The sequence below is a fragment of the Salvelinus namaycush genome, chromosome 26 (genome assembly GCF_016432855.1).
Source record: "Salvelinus namaycush isolate Seneca chromosome 26, SaNama_1.0, whole genome shotgun sequence".
Lineage (NCBI taxonomy): Eukaryota > Metazoa > Chordata > Actinopteri > Salmoniformes > Salmonidae > Salvelinus > Salvelinus namaycush.
Window position 1 is genome coordinate 22,677,470 of NC_052332.1, and position 15,086 is coordinate 22,692,555.

Consider the following 15,086-nt stretch of genomic DNA (forward strand, 5'->3'; position numbering starts at 1 on the left):
TTTTTGGTTACTGCATGATTCCATATGTGTTATTTAATAGTTTTGATGTAAAGAAAAACACTTGAATGAGTAGGTTTTTCCAAACTCTTGACTGGTATTGTATATCATATGTTATTTCAAAAATATGATGTATGATTCTGAGAGAGAAAGTTTAATGTAGTGTAAGAAGCCTCAAACCTTTCACAGGGCAATGTCAACCTTGACTAAATACGTATATAGTAACAGTTGTGCTATACAGAGTGCATCATTTCTAGTGTAGTCACTGAAGGCCTAGGAAGTCAGACAGCTTCAGTCAGAAAGCACAGAGCAGCTGTAGCTCTGTACAGCAGCTGTGGGCCTGTGCTATCCCATTCACTCCTGGAATGTCTGCATTTGCACAGTAGACATTAAGCAATACACAGACTTGCACTTACTGACACATGTACTCACTTATGGTTAACACCCACTCTAGACTGAGGCTGTCTTTGTACATTCACAAGAAATCTCTGATAAAAATGGTATAAGAGTAACTTAACTAAAACGATGGATAAAATAATTGATATGACTCTAAGATGGATGGGATGGGTACAATATGAATATACTGCATGAAATAAGTAGGCTACGGTTCTTACATAAGGTAATAAGAGCTTGGGTAGATTTTGTAATGGGTACACCTCAATTGATATGTCAACAAACAGAAGTGGCAAGAGGTTTGGCCTAGCTACACTATATACACAAAAGTATGTGGACACCCCTTTAAATTAGTGGATTTGGCCATTTCAGCCACACCGGTTACTGACACACACACAGCCATGCAATCTCCATAGACAAACATTGGCAGTAGAATGGCCTTACTGAAGAGCTCAGTGACTTTCAATGTGGCACCATCATAACCTTTCAAACAAGTCAGTTTGTCAAATTTCTGCTCTGCTAGAGTTGCCCCAGTCAACTGTAACAGGCTGACTACACCGCTCGCGTCGCGTGTGTGAGCGTTGCAAAATAAATTTAGAAATGTTATTAAATTATTGCATCCACACTGCTCGCGCGCACCAACGAGCGCCTGCGTTGCCAAGAGCTAAAATATAATTCCGTTCTATTTCTGATGCAGATCGCACTGCAAGTTCTGCCTCTCCCATCTCCTCATTGGTTTATAGAAGCAGGTACCCACATGCCATCTCCTCAATGGTTATACCCAGTGGGTGACTGAAAGACGAATGAAGTCAGTGGCGGTAATGCACCTAATTTATGAAAGTTGCCAATCGCAATATAAAGTCAAGAGAAGAAAAAGCATGGAAGGAGGAGAGATGACTAGAAACGATTCAGTTGACCGTTTTATGTGTGGATTAATTGGCAGAGTAGAGGACCTTCTGCATTTCAGGTAAAATAACAACTCAATGTTTATATCCCAGGACAAATTAGCTAGCAACAGCATGCTAGCTAAAAAGGACAAATTAGCTAGCAAGTGCAAGCTAGCTAGCTAAATTGCCATTAATGCTTCTCAACCTGTCCCCAAATTAATACAATTGGTTCAGAGTTTGTTTTGATATTTTAACCTGCATGTACATTTATGCACGATGGCGTACGATGGCGCACACGCGCAGCCGGTTTGGGTTCCGTGTAAGTGAAGTATTGTGAAGTGGAAACGTCTAGGAGCAGTGTTGTGTTCGAGACCATCTAAAGCGAGACCGATTCAAAACCAAGACCGGAGCGAATCGAGTCCGAGTCAAGACCAAGACCTGAGGGGGGAGCGAGACCGGGAGGGAGACGAGGGGTCCGAGACCAAGTCAAGACCAAGATCAGAAAAATACGAGTCCAATTCAAGACCATGATTGTAATTTTGTCAAATCGCCACCATAATAAGAGTTTAAAATGTCCAGTATGTCTGTGTCATATTTCAGAACAACATATGGTGCTTCTACACCTGCATTGCTTGCTGTTTGGGCTTTTAGGCTGGGTTTCTGTACAGCACTTTGAGATATCAGCTGATGTACGAAGGGCTATATAAATACATTTGATTTGATTTGATTTTAGACATTCAGAATGATGGAAAAAATGCATGCTGAAAGGCAAATAGAGCCACATTACACATTTAAAAAAATATATAATATTTAAAAAATAATAATAATTATATACAGTGGGGAGAACAAGTATTTGATACACTGCCGAATTTGCAGGTTTTCCTACTTACAAAGCATGTAAAGGTCTGTCATTTTTATCATAGGTACACTTCAACTGTGAGAGACGGAATCTAAAACTAAAATCCAGAAAATCACATTGTATGATTTTTAAGTAATTAATTTGCATTTTATTGCATGACATAAGTATTTGATCACCTACACACCAGTAAGAATTCCGGCTCTCACAGACCTGTTAGTTTTTCTTTAAGATGCCCTCCTGTTCTCCACTCATTACCTGTATTAACTGCACCTGTTTGAACTCGTTACCTGTATAAAAGACACCTGTCCACACACTCAATCAAACAGATTCCAACCTCTCAACAATGGCCAAGACCAGAGAGCTGTGTAAGGACATCAGGGATAAAATTGTAGACCTGCACAAGGCTGGGATGGGCTACAGGACAATAGGCAAGCAGCTTGGTGAGAAGGCAACAACTGTTGGCGCAATTATTAGAAAATGGAAGAAGTTCAAGATGATGGTCAATCACCCTCGGTCTGGGGCTCCATGCAAGATCTCACTTTGTGGGGCATCAATAATCATGAGGAAGGTGAGGGATCAGCCCAGAACTACACGGCAGGACCTGGTCAAAGACCTGAAGAGAGCTGGGACCACAGTCTCAAAGAAAACCATTAGTAACACACTACGCCGTCATGGATTAAAATCCTGCAGCGCACGCAAGGTCCCCTTGCTCAAGCCAGCGCATGTCCAGGCCCGTCGGAAGTTTGCCAATGACCATCTGGATGATCCAGAGGAGGAATGGGAGAAGGTCATGTGGTCTGATGAGACAAAAATAGAGCTTTTTGGTCTAAACTCCACTCGCCGTGTTTGGAGGAAGAAGAAGGATGAGTACAACCCCAAGAACACCATCCCAACCGTGAAGCATGGAGGTGGAAACATCATTCTTTGGGGATGCTTTTCTGCAAAGGGGACAGGACGACTGCACCGTATTGAGGGGAGGATGGATGGGGCCATGTATCGCGAGATCTTGGCCAACAACCTCCTTCCTTCAGTAAGAGCATTGAAGATGGGTCGTGGCTGGGTCTTCCAGCATGACAACGACCCGAAACACACAGCCAGGGCAACTAAGGAGTGGCTCCGTAAGAAGCATCTCAAGGTCCTGGAGTGGCCTAGCCAGTCTCCAGACCTGAACCCAATAGAAAATCTTTGGAGGGAGCTGAAATCCGTATTGCCCAGCGACAGCCCCGAAACCTGAAGGATCTGGAGAAGGTCTGTATGGAGGAGTGGGCCAAAATCCCTGCTGCAGTGTGTGCAAACCTGGTCAAGAACTACAGGAAACGTATGATCTCTGTAATTGCAAACAAAGGTTTCTGTACCAAATATTAAGTTCTGCTTTTCTGATGTATCAAATACTTATGTCATGCAATAAAATGCAAATTAATTACTTAAAAATCATACAATGTGATTTTCTGGATTTTTGTTTTAGATTCCGTCTCTCGCAGTTGAAGTGTACCTTGATAAAAATGACAGACCTCTACATGCTTTGAAAGTAGGAAAACCTGCAAAATTGGCAGTGTGTCAAATACTTGTTCTCCCCACTATATATATATATATATATACACATATTTCACCTTTATTTAACCAGGTAAGCCAGTTGAGAACAAGTTCTCATTTACAACTGCGACCTGGCCAAGATAAAGCAAAGCAATGTGACAGAAACAACAACACAGAGTTACAAATAAACAAACATACAGTCAATGACACAAAAGAAAAGAAAAATAGAAACAAATTCTATGTACAGTGTGTGCAAATGTAGAAGAGTAGGGAGGTAGGCAATAAATAGACCCAGGAGGCAAAAATAATTACAATTTAGCATTAATACTGGAGTGATAGATGTGCAGATGATGAATGTGCAAGTAGAGATACTGGGGTGCAAAAGAGCAAGAGGGTAAGTAATAATATGGGGATGAGGTAGTCGGGTGTGCTATTTACAGATTGGCTGTGTACAGGTACAGTGATAGGTAAGCTGCTAAGACAGCTGATGCTTAAAGTTAGGGAGGGAGATAAGACTCCCTCCCTATAAGACTTTTTGCAATTCGTTCCAGTCATTGGCAGCAGAGAACTGGAAGGAAAAGTGGCCAAAGGAAGTGTTTGCTTTGGGGATGACCAGTGCAATATACCTGCTGGAGCGTGTGCTATGGGTGGGCGTTGCAATGGTAACCAGTGAGCAGAGAGTAGGCGGGGCTTTACTTAGCAAAGACTTATAGATGACCTGGAGCCAGTGGGTTTGGCGACTGATATGTAGTGAGGGCCAGCCAACGAGAGCATACAGGTCGCAGTGGTGGGTAGTATATGGGGCTTTGGTGATAAAACGGATGGCACTGTGATAGACTACATCCAGTTTGCTGAGTAGAGTGTTGGGGGGTTGAGTGAAGCATGAGTGAAGGATACTTTGTTGCGAAATAGGAAGCCGAATCTAGATTTAATTTTGGATTGGAGATGCTTAATGTGAGTCTGGAAGGAGAGTTTACAGTGTAACCAGACACCTAGGTATTTGTAGTTGTCCACAAATTCTAGGTCAGAACCGTCCAGAGTAGGGATGACAGTTGGGCAGGAGGGTGCGGGCAGCAATCGGTTGAGGAGCATGCACTTAGTTTTACTAGCATTTAAAAGTAGTTGGAGGCCACGGAAAGAGTGTTGTATGGCGTTGAAGCTCGTTTGGAGGTTTGTTAACACAGTGTCCAAAGAAGGGCCAGATGTATACAGAATGGTGTTGTCTGCGTAGAGGTGGATCAGAGAATCACCAGCAGCAAGAGCGACATCATTGATATATATAGAGAAAAGAGTTGGCCCGAGAATTGAACCCTGTGGCACCCCCATAGAGAATGCCAGAGGTCCGGACAACAGGCCCTCCGATTTGACACACTGAACTCTATCTGAGAAGTAGTTGGTGAACCAGGCGAGGCAGTCATTTGAGAAGTGGAAACGTCTAGGAGCAGTGTTGTGTTCGAGACCATCTAAAGCGAGAGCCAAGGCTATTGAGTCTGCCGATAAGAATGCGGTGATTGACAGAGTTGAAGGCCTTGGCCAGGTCGATGAAGATGGCTGCACAGTACTGTCTTTTATCGATGGTGGTTATGATATTGTTTAGGACCTTGATCATGGCTGAGGTGCACCCATGACGAGCTCGGAAACCAGATTGCATAGTGGAGAAGGTATGGTGGGATTCGAAATGGTCGGTGATCTGTTTATTAACTTGGCTTTCGAAGACTTTAGAAAGACAGGGCAGGATGGATATAGGTCTATAACAGTTTGGGTCTAGAGTGTCTCCCCTTTTGAAGAGGGGGATGACCGCGGCAGATTTCCAATCTTTGGGGATCTCAGATGATACGAAAGAGAGGTTGAAGAGGCTAGTAATAGGGTTTGCAACAATTTCGACTAATACTTTTAGAGAGGGTACAGATTGTCTAGCCCAGCTGATTTGTACGGGTCCAGATTTTGCAGCTTTTTCAGAACATCAGCTGTCTGGATTTGGGTGAAGGAGAAGCAGGGGTGGGGGGGGGGTTGGAAAAGTTGCTGCAGGGGTGCTGAGATGTTGGCCAGGGTAGGGGTAGCCAGGTGGAAAGCATTGCCAGCCGTGGAAAAATGCTTATTGAAATTATTGATTATCGTAGATTTATCGGTGGTGACAGTGTTTCCTATCCTCAGTGCAGTGGGCCGCTGGGAAGAGGTGCTCTTATTCTCCATGGACCTTACAGTGTCCCAAAACTTTTGGGAATTAGTGCTACAGAAAGCAAATTTCTGTTTGAAAGAGCTAGCCTTAGCTTTCCTGACTGACTGAGTATATTGGTTCCTGACTTCCCGGAAAAGTTGCATATCGCGGGGGCTATTTGATGCTAATGCAGAACGCCACAGGATGTTTTTGTGCTGGTCAAGGGCAGACAAGTCTGGGGTGAACCAAGGGCTGTATCTGTTCTTAGTTCTACATTTTTTGAATGGGGCATGCTTATTTAAGATGGAGAGGAAAGCACTTTTGAAGAGCAACCAGGTATCCTCTACTGATGGGATGAGGTCAATATCCTTCTAGGATACCCAGTCCAGGTTGATTAGAAAGGCCTGCTCGCTGAAGTGTTTTAGGGAGCGTTTGACAGTGATGAGGGGTGGTCGTTTGACCGAGGACCCAATACGCACGCAGCCAATGAGGCCGTCATCGCTGAGATCCTGGTTGAAGACAGCAGAGGTGTATTTAGAGGGCAGGTTGGTCAGGATGATATCTAAGAGGGTGCCCATGGTTACGGATTTAGGGTTGTACCTGGTAGGTTCCTTGATGATTTGTGTGAGATTGAGGGCATCTAGCTTAGATTGTAGGACCCGGGGTGTTAAGCATGTCCCAGTTTAGATCACCTAACATTATGAACTCTGAAGATAGATGGGGGAGCGATCAATTCACATATGGAGTCCAGGGCACAACTGGGGGCCAAGGGGGGTCTATAACAAGCGGCAACGGTGAGAGACTTGTTTCTGGAAAGGTAGATTTTTAAAAGTAGAAGCTTGAATTGTTTGGGCACAGACCTGGATAGTATGAAAGAACTCTGCAGACTATCTCTGCAGTAGATTGCAACTGGTGGCGTTCCTAAGCCAGGATTCAGACACGGCTAGGACATCCGGGTTGGCGGAGTGTGCTAAAGCAGTGGATAAAATAAACTTAGAGAGGAGGCTTCTAATGTTAACATGCATGAAACCAATGTTTTTACGATTACAGAAGTCAACAAATGAGAGCGCCTGGGGAATGGGAGTGATGCTGGGGGCTGCATGGCCTGGGTTAACCTCCACATCACCAGAGGAACAAAGGAGGAGTAGGATAAGAGTACAGCTAAAGGCTAAAAGAACTGGTTGTCTAGTGCGTTCGGAACAGAGAGTAAAAGGAGCAGGTTTCTGGGCGCGGAAGAATAGATTCAAGGCATAATGTACAGACAATGGTAAGGTAGAATGTGAGTACAGTGGAGGTAAGCCTAGGCATTGAGTGACGATGAGAGAGGTTTTGTCTCTAGAGGCACCATTTAAGCCAAGTGCGGTCACCGCATGTGTGGGGGGTGGAACATAAGGGCTAGCTAAGGCATATTGAGCAGGACTGGAGGCTCTACAGTGAAATAAGACAAAAATTACTAACCAAAACAGCAATAGACAAGGCATATTGACATGAGGGAGAGCCATGTGTAGCCGAGTGATCATAGGGTCCAGTGACTAGCTAGGCGAGCTGGAGGCACGGCGATTCAGACAGTTAGCAGGCTGGGGCTAGCAGCAGGCTAGCATATGGGCCTCAGGGGAACATCCCAACGGGAGAGTCTGTTGAAACCCCCTTGGACGGTTACGTCGGCAGACCAGTCGTGATGGATCGGCAGGGCTCCGTGTCTTTAGCAAAGGGTCCAGGCCAATTGGCAGAAGAGGTATTGAAGCCCAGGAATTATCTGATGGAATTCTTCAGCTAGCAAGGGAGAAGGGCCTAGCTCCAGGCTAGCTCCAGGCTAACCGGTGTTTGCTTCGGGACAGAAACTCCCTCGGACGGTTACGTCGGTAGACCAGTCATGATGGATCGGCGGGGCTCCGTGTCGGCAGCAAAGGGTCCAGGCCAATTGGCAAAAGAGGTAATTGAAGCCTAGGGATTGCTTGATGGAATCTCTTCGGCTAGCCGGGAGATGGGCCTAGTTCGAGGCTAGCTCCAGGCTAACTGGTGCTTGCTTCGGGACAGAGACGTTAGACAGGAGTAGCCACTCAGATAGCAGCTAGCTAGCTGTGATGATCCGGAGTAAAGGTTCAGAGCTTGCGGTAGGAATCCGAAGATGTGGTAGAGAAAAGCAGTCCGATATGCTCTGGGTAGATATCGCGCTGTGCAGGCTGGCAGGAGTTGCCCGGGCTGAGGCTGGCAGTCCGCGTTAACGGTGATGACCGCTAGCAGTGGCTAACTGACTACTAGCTGGTAGCTAGTTAGCTCGCTAGCTTCTGAAGGGGGTTCTGGTTCAAAAGAGTAAAAATAGCAGATCCATACCACATTGGGTGAGGCGGGTTGCAGGAGAGTATGTTCAGTCCGTAGATGGAAAATTAGATTTAAAAAAATAATACAAATATATACAAAATATATCTGAAGAAAAACAATATATACAAGGGACGGGTCATCCCCACTGCTACGCCATCTTGGAAAGAAGACGGCAGGATGATTAGTTAGTCATAAATGATGACTAACCCAAACACAGTAGGGAACAATGAGGGCTAAGGATTTATAAAATAACAAATATTAATAATTATTTTCAATGATGTTCTGATTTAATCTCTTCAGTTTTTGTTAGAAAATGAAAGGGTTGACACCGAAAACCAAAATAATATCCAATCAGGATTTTTCTTTGGTGGTCTATGAGGAGATAAATCTACCTAGCTAAGTCAGCCATTGGCTAGGCCATCAGACGCTTGAATGAAGGCATCTGCCATTCAACTGTACAATTGCAACATTTTGGAGTGATATTGACTTGAAATGAGTGGGACCATTTTTACAAATATTTATGGAAACTTCTGCCTTCTTGAAGGCCATCAGGCCACTGTACAATAGCAAGAAGTTACGTTTTTTGCAATGGGAAGTACTAGTTTCAATTGGGTAATGCTTAGCCTAATGGTTGTGTTTTTGAATTCTTATTGGGACCTACTAGCTTATTTTGTCCGAGTGAATGAACTGCTTATCCTTTATTAAAGTGACCAGTGATTCCATGACTATGTACAGTGCCTTGGGGATGCGAAAAAATATATATTTTTAAATGTTTGCTAATATATAACAAATGCAAAACAGATATACGTTATTTACATAAGTATTCAGACCCTTTGCTATGAGACTCGATATTGAGCTATTGTGCATCCTGTTTCCATTGATCATCCTTGAGATGTTTCTACAACTTGATTAGAGTCCACCTGTGGTAAATTCAATTGAGGTGACATGATTTAGAAAGGCACACACCTGTCTATATAAGGTCCCACAGTTGACACTGCATGTCAGAGCAAAAACCAAGTCATGAGGTCAAAGGATTTGTCCTTTAAAGCTCCGAGATAGGATAGTGTCGAGGCACAGATCTGGTGAAGGGTACCAAAAAATGTCTGCAGCATTGACGGTCCCCAAGAACACAATGGCGTCATTCATTCTTAAATGGAAGAAGTTTGGAATCACAAAGACTCTTCCTAGAGCTGGCCGCCCGGCCAAACTGAGCAATCGGGGGAGAAGGGCCTTGGTCAGGGAGGTGACCAAGAACCCGATGGACACTGTGATAGAGCTCTAGAGTTCCTCTATCGAGATGGGAGAACCTTCCAGAAGGTCAACCATCTCTGCAGCACTCCACCAAACAGGCCTTTATGTTAGAGTGGCCAGATGGAAGCCACTCCTCAGTAAAAGGCACATGATAGCCGGCTTGGAGTTTGCCAAAGGCACCTAAAGGACTCTTAGACCATGAGAAACAAGATTACCTGGTCTGATGAAACCAAGATTGCATCACGTCTGGAGGAAACTTGGCACCAGTCAGGATCGAGGGAAAGATGAATGGAGCAAAGTACAGAGAGATCCTTGATGAAAACCTGCTCCAGAGCGCTCAGGACCTCACACTGGGGAGAAGGTCCACCTTCCAACAGGACAACGACCCTAAGCACACAAAGACAATTCAGGAATAGCTTCGGGACAAATCTCTGAATGTCCTTGAGTGGCCCAGCCAGAGCCCAAACATGAACCCAATCAAACATCTCTGGGAAGACCTGAAAATAGCTGTGCAGCAACACTCCCCATCCGACCTGACAGAGCTTGAGAGGATCTGCAGAGAAGATTGAGAGAAACTCTCCAAATACAGGTGTGCCAAGCTTGTAGCGTCATACCCAAGAAGACTCTAGGCTGTAATTGCTGCCAAAGGTGCTTCAACAAAGTACTGAGTAAAGGGTTTCAGTTTTTTATTTGTAATAAACTTGCAAAAAATATATAAAAACATATTTTTGATTTGTCATTATGGGGTATTGCTTTGATGCACCTGTACTGACCTCGCCTTCTGAATGATAGCGGGGAGAACAGGCCGTGACTTGGTTACCTTTGCTTTCTTGGGTACAGGAACAATGGTGGACATCTTGAAGCATGTGGGGACAGCAGACTGGGATAGGGAGAGATTGAATATGTCCGTAAACACTCAAGCCAGCTGGTCTGCACATGCTATGAGGACACGGTTAGGGAGACCGTCTGGGCCGGCAGCCTTGCGAGGGTTAACATGCTTAAACGTCTTACTCACGTTGGCCAATAAGAACGAGAGCCCACAGTCCTCGGTAATGGGCCGCGTCGGTGGCACTGTGCTATCCTCAATGCGAGTGAAGAAGGTGTTTAGCTTGTCGGGGAGCAAGACGTCAGTGTCCGCGATGTGGCTGGTTTTCCCGACGTGGCTGGTAATCCGTGATTGTCTGGAGTCTCGTGTCTAAGCCATTGAATTGCGACTCCACTTTGTCACTGTACTGACGTTTTGCCTTTTTGATTGCCTTACGGAGGGCATAACTACACTGTTGTTATTCAACCATATTCCCAGTCATCTTACCATGGTTAAATGTGGTGGTTCGCGCTTTCAGTTTTGTGCGAATGCTGCCATCTATCCACAGTTTTTGGTTTGGGTAGGTTTTAATGGTCACAGTGGGAACAACTACCGTATACACTTCCTGATGAACTCAGTCACCGTGTCAGTGTAAACGTCAATGTTATTCTCAGAAGCAAGCCGGAACATATCCCAGTCCCAGTCAAAACAATCTTGATGCATGGATTCCGATTGGTCAGACCAGCATTGAATAGACCTTAGCAAGGGTACTTCCTGTTTGCGTTTCTGCCTACAGGAAGGAATGAGCAGAATGGAGTCGTGATCTTATTTGCCAAAGGGAGGGCGGGGGAGGGTCTTGTAGCCTTCACGGAAGGGAGAGTAACAGAGGTCAAGAGTTTTTGAAGTGCGAGTACTACAGGCAATGTGTTAACCTTTTGTCAATAGGGGGAGCTGTTAGCACTATTTTTTTCTTGACGTTTCCAAATTAAACTGCCTCGTACTCAATTCTTGCTCGTACAATATGCATATTATTATTTCTATTGGATAGAAAACACTCTCTAGTTTCTAAAACCGTTTGAATTATGTCTCTGAGTGAAACAGAACTCATTCTGCAGCACTTTTCCTGCCAGGGAGTGAGATTTCAGAAATCTCGGCCTCTGTTCCCAGGTCAGTTTATAAGTCCCTGTGAACGCTGTGGGGCTACAAACACTGCCTACGCCTTCCTCTAGATGTCAGTAAGTGGTGACAATTTGAATGGAGTCGATTGCGCAATCTGGGACCTTATATTAGACCCTGGAGCGGATGTGCCTTTCTTTTCAGCCGTGCGCTCGACGCAGAGTGGACGTCGGACTGGCCTCCTTCCAAGCTTTGGTTTAGCCACTTCTATATCCCCGGTCATGTTTTTATTCGTTATAGGTGTTAAAGACATCATAAGGTAGTTAATTTAAACCGATTTATAGCAATTTATATCCGTTTATTGCGATTTTCTGGCATTTCTTTGTGACGCACTTTCAAGAGTTGGACACTTTTCCAGTACATGCCGAACGTTAGTGGCCATTTCGACAGGACAAGAGGACATCTTTCGACCAAAAGACGATTAGACCGGGGAAAGGACACCTTGCCCAAGATTCTGATGGAAGCTCAGCTAATAGTAAGAACTATTTATGCTGATAAATCGTTGTTCTGTTGAAAAATGTTAAACGCATAAGCCGCCATTAAATTTTGGGTAGCTTCGCTTTAGCGCACCCTGTATTGCGCAGTAAGGATAATTTTAAAAATGTAATTCAGCGATTGCATTAAGAACTAATTTGTCTTTCAATTGCTGTCCAACTTGTATTTTTTTAGTCAAGTTTATGAATAGTTTTCGATAAAAATAGGTGTCTTTCCAAGATGGCGCCGGGCAGATTGCTTGAGTAGTTGGACAGTATTTCCATTGTATAAGCACGATTTGTGACGCTAAATATGCACATTTTCGATCAAACTCTATATGGATTGTGTAATATGATGTTACAGGACTGTCATCTGAAGAATTCTGAGAAGGTTAGTGAAAAAATTAATATATTTTGGTGGTGATAACGTTATCGCTCTTTTTGCCTTGAATCAATGCTGGGGTAATGATTGCACTTGTGGTATGCTAATATAACGATTTATTGTGTTTTCGCTGTAAAACACTTAGAAAATCTGAAATATTGTCTGGATTCGCAAGATCTGTGTTTTTCTATTGCTGTACGCTGTGTATTTTTAAGAAATGTTTTATGATGAGTAATTAGGTAATACACGTTGCTCTCTGTAGTTATTCTAGTCGAGTTGTGATGGTGGCTGCAATGGTAAACTATGATTTATACCTGAAATATGCACATTTTTCTAACAAAACCTATGCTATACAATAAATATGTTATCAGACTGTCGTCTGATGAGGTTGTTTCTTGGTTAGTGGCTATTTATATCTTTATTTGGTCGAATTTGTGATAGCTAGTGATGGAGTCAAAAACTGGTGGAGTAAAAAAAAAAGTGTCTTTTGCTAACGTGGTTAGCTAATAGATTTACATATTGTGTCTTCCCTGTAAAACATTTTAAAAATCAGAAATGATGGCTTGATTACCAAGATGTGTATCTTTCATCTGGTGTCTTGGACTTGTGATTTAATGATATTTAGATGCTACTATTTACTTGTGACGCTATGCTAGCTATGCTAGTCAGCTTTTTTACTGGTGGGGGTGGTGGGGGGTGCTCCCGGACCCGGGTTTCTGAGGAAGTAGAAGTTAATAGAACTTTGGTAGTATTTCCCTCAAATTTGCTTTGTCACCAGCTAGAATAAATGCAGCCTCGGGATATGTGGTTTCCAGATTGCACAAAGTCCAGAGTAGTTCCTTGAGGGCCATTGTGGTATCGGCTTGAGGGGGAATATACACGGCTGTGACTATAACTGAAGAGAATTCTATTGGGAGGTAATACGGTCTACATTTGATTATGAAGTATTCTAGGTCGGGTGAACAAAAGGAATTGAGTTCCTGTATGTTATCACAATCACACCATGAGTAGTTAATCATGAAACATACACCTCAACCTTTCTTCTTCCCAGAGTTTTATATAATAACAATAATGCTAAGTTGGTTAGATGCTAGAAGCAGAGCTGCCATGTCTGTCGGCGCCAGATTCACCATCTGGCAGTCCGACGGACTAATCTGGGTTTGGTGGATGCCAGGAGAACGCTACCTGCCCCAATGCATAGTGCCAACTGTAAAGTTTAGTGGAGGAGGAATAATGGTCTGGGGCTGTTATTCATGGGTCGGGCTAGGCCCCTTAGTTCCAGTGAAGAAAAATCTTAACGCTACAGCATACAATGACATTCTAGACGATTCTGTGCTTCCAACTTTGTGGCAACAGTTTGGGTAAGGCCCTTTCCTGTTTCAGCATGACAATGCCCGCGTGCATAAAGCGAGGTCCATACAGAAATCGTTTGTCGAGATCGGTGTGGAAGAACTTGACTGGCCTGCACAGAGCCCTGACCTCAAACCCAACAAACACCTTTTGGATGAATTGGAACGCCGAATGCAAGCCAGGCCTAATCGCCTAACATCAGTACCCAACCTCACTAATGCTCTGGTGGCTGAATGGAAGCAAGCCCCCGCAGCAATGTTCCAACATCTAGTGGAAAGCCTTCCCAGAAGAGTGAAGGCTGTTATAGCAGCGAAGGGGGATCAACTCCATATCAATGCCCATGATTTTGGAATGAGATGTTGGATGAGCAGGTGTCCACATACACTACATGACCAAAGGTATCTTCTGATCCATGGTTACCTGCAACTCGCCTGTTTGGCACTTGCCTATGTTTAATGAGCACACTGACATAGGCCTGCATACAAAAACAAAGCATACACAGTGATTATATTGGCTATGGGGAAAACATTAGACCTCATCTCATAAGGTGAGTCCATCCATGGGGAAAGATAGGGGGGGTTGGTGATGTTCAACATCATGTGGGAATCACGTGGGAGGGGTCTAATGTCAGTTTGGAGTTTACAGTAGACAATAAGAAAGAGCACTGGATGCATGACATCACGTGTTGTAACCATGTTATAACGTTAGCAAACAATGACTAGTCCTATTTTATTTTTTATTTTTTTTTACATCTATTATTTACTATCATGCAAACAAAATCATTGTAATATTGGCACGTAGCCGATTTGGCATTATGTTCAAATGCATCACAACTGTATGGCCATGACAATATATAAGACTGATCTTTATACTGTTTTTGGTCATGAGAAACTACGGATGACGACACCTGTACCAGTCAACCCACAATAACTACAATAACTCCCCCTGCCTTCGTTCTCTTCTTTCCTTATATACCTCATTTCCTGCCCACCTCGAGTCCAGTAGGCCTATATCGACCTGCCAGGAACTACGTGTCAGCTGACAGTCACACACGCACGATAGGAGGGAAATATAATGAAGACCACTGGGAGAGACGAAAACAACCACGTAGACAAATGTCATTGGCATCTTACCTCCGACACATTTCTCTGGAGTCTCCTAAAATCCCCACCAAGGCGCGGGATATCCAGCAAAACAATATAACCCGCTGCGCTGTCAGTGAAACGTTCTACTGCTCACTGTTGTTGCACACACATTTCTTGGAAGAGACAATATGCGGATACAATGTTTCATTTTTTTGCAACTATTCACAGATTTTCTCTTCGGTTCTTCTCGGCCTCTGGTTTCTCCGTAACCGTTGACATTAATTAATAAAATAGAGCTCGTCGTCGACTGTTGATCTATCGAATCGCTTGCCTGGCTAAGCAAACTCCTTGCTCCGGTCAAACGCTCGCCACGCCCACAGACGTTAGTTTCTGAAGTATGTTGTGAACATAGAGC

At 44.0% G+C, this 15,086-nt stretch overlaps 1 protein-coding gene across 2 annotated transcripts in view; it reads right to left on the reverse strand.

The window, feature by feature from the left end:
* LOC120021452 (ATP-dependent RNA helicase DQX1-like) overlaps positions 1-15,086 on the reverse strand; it is a 32,486-nt gene extending 17,400 nt beyond the window's left edge. The window contains exon 1 of one of the 2 annotated variants that reach the window (XM_038965227.1): positions 14,720-15,086. The gene's annotated coding sequence lies outside the window, so the exon portion shown is untranslated. Of the gene's footprint in view, positions 1-9,615; positions 9,668-14,719 lie in introns of those variants that run through there. The other variant, XM_038965228.1, reaches the window with a different exon arrangement.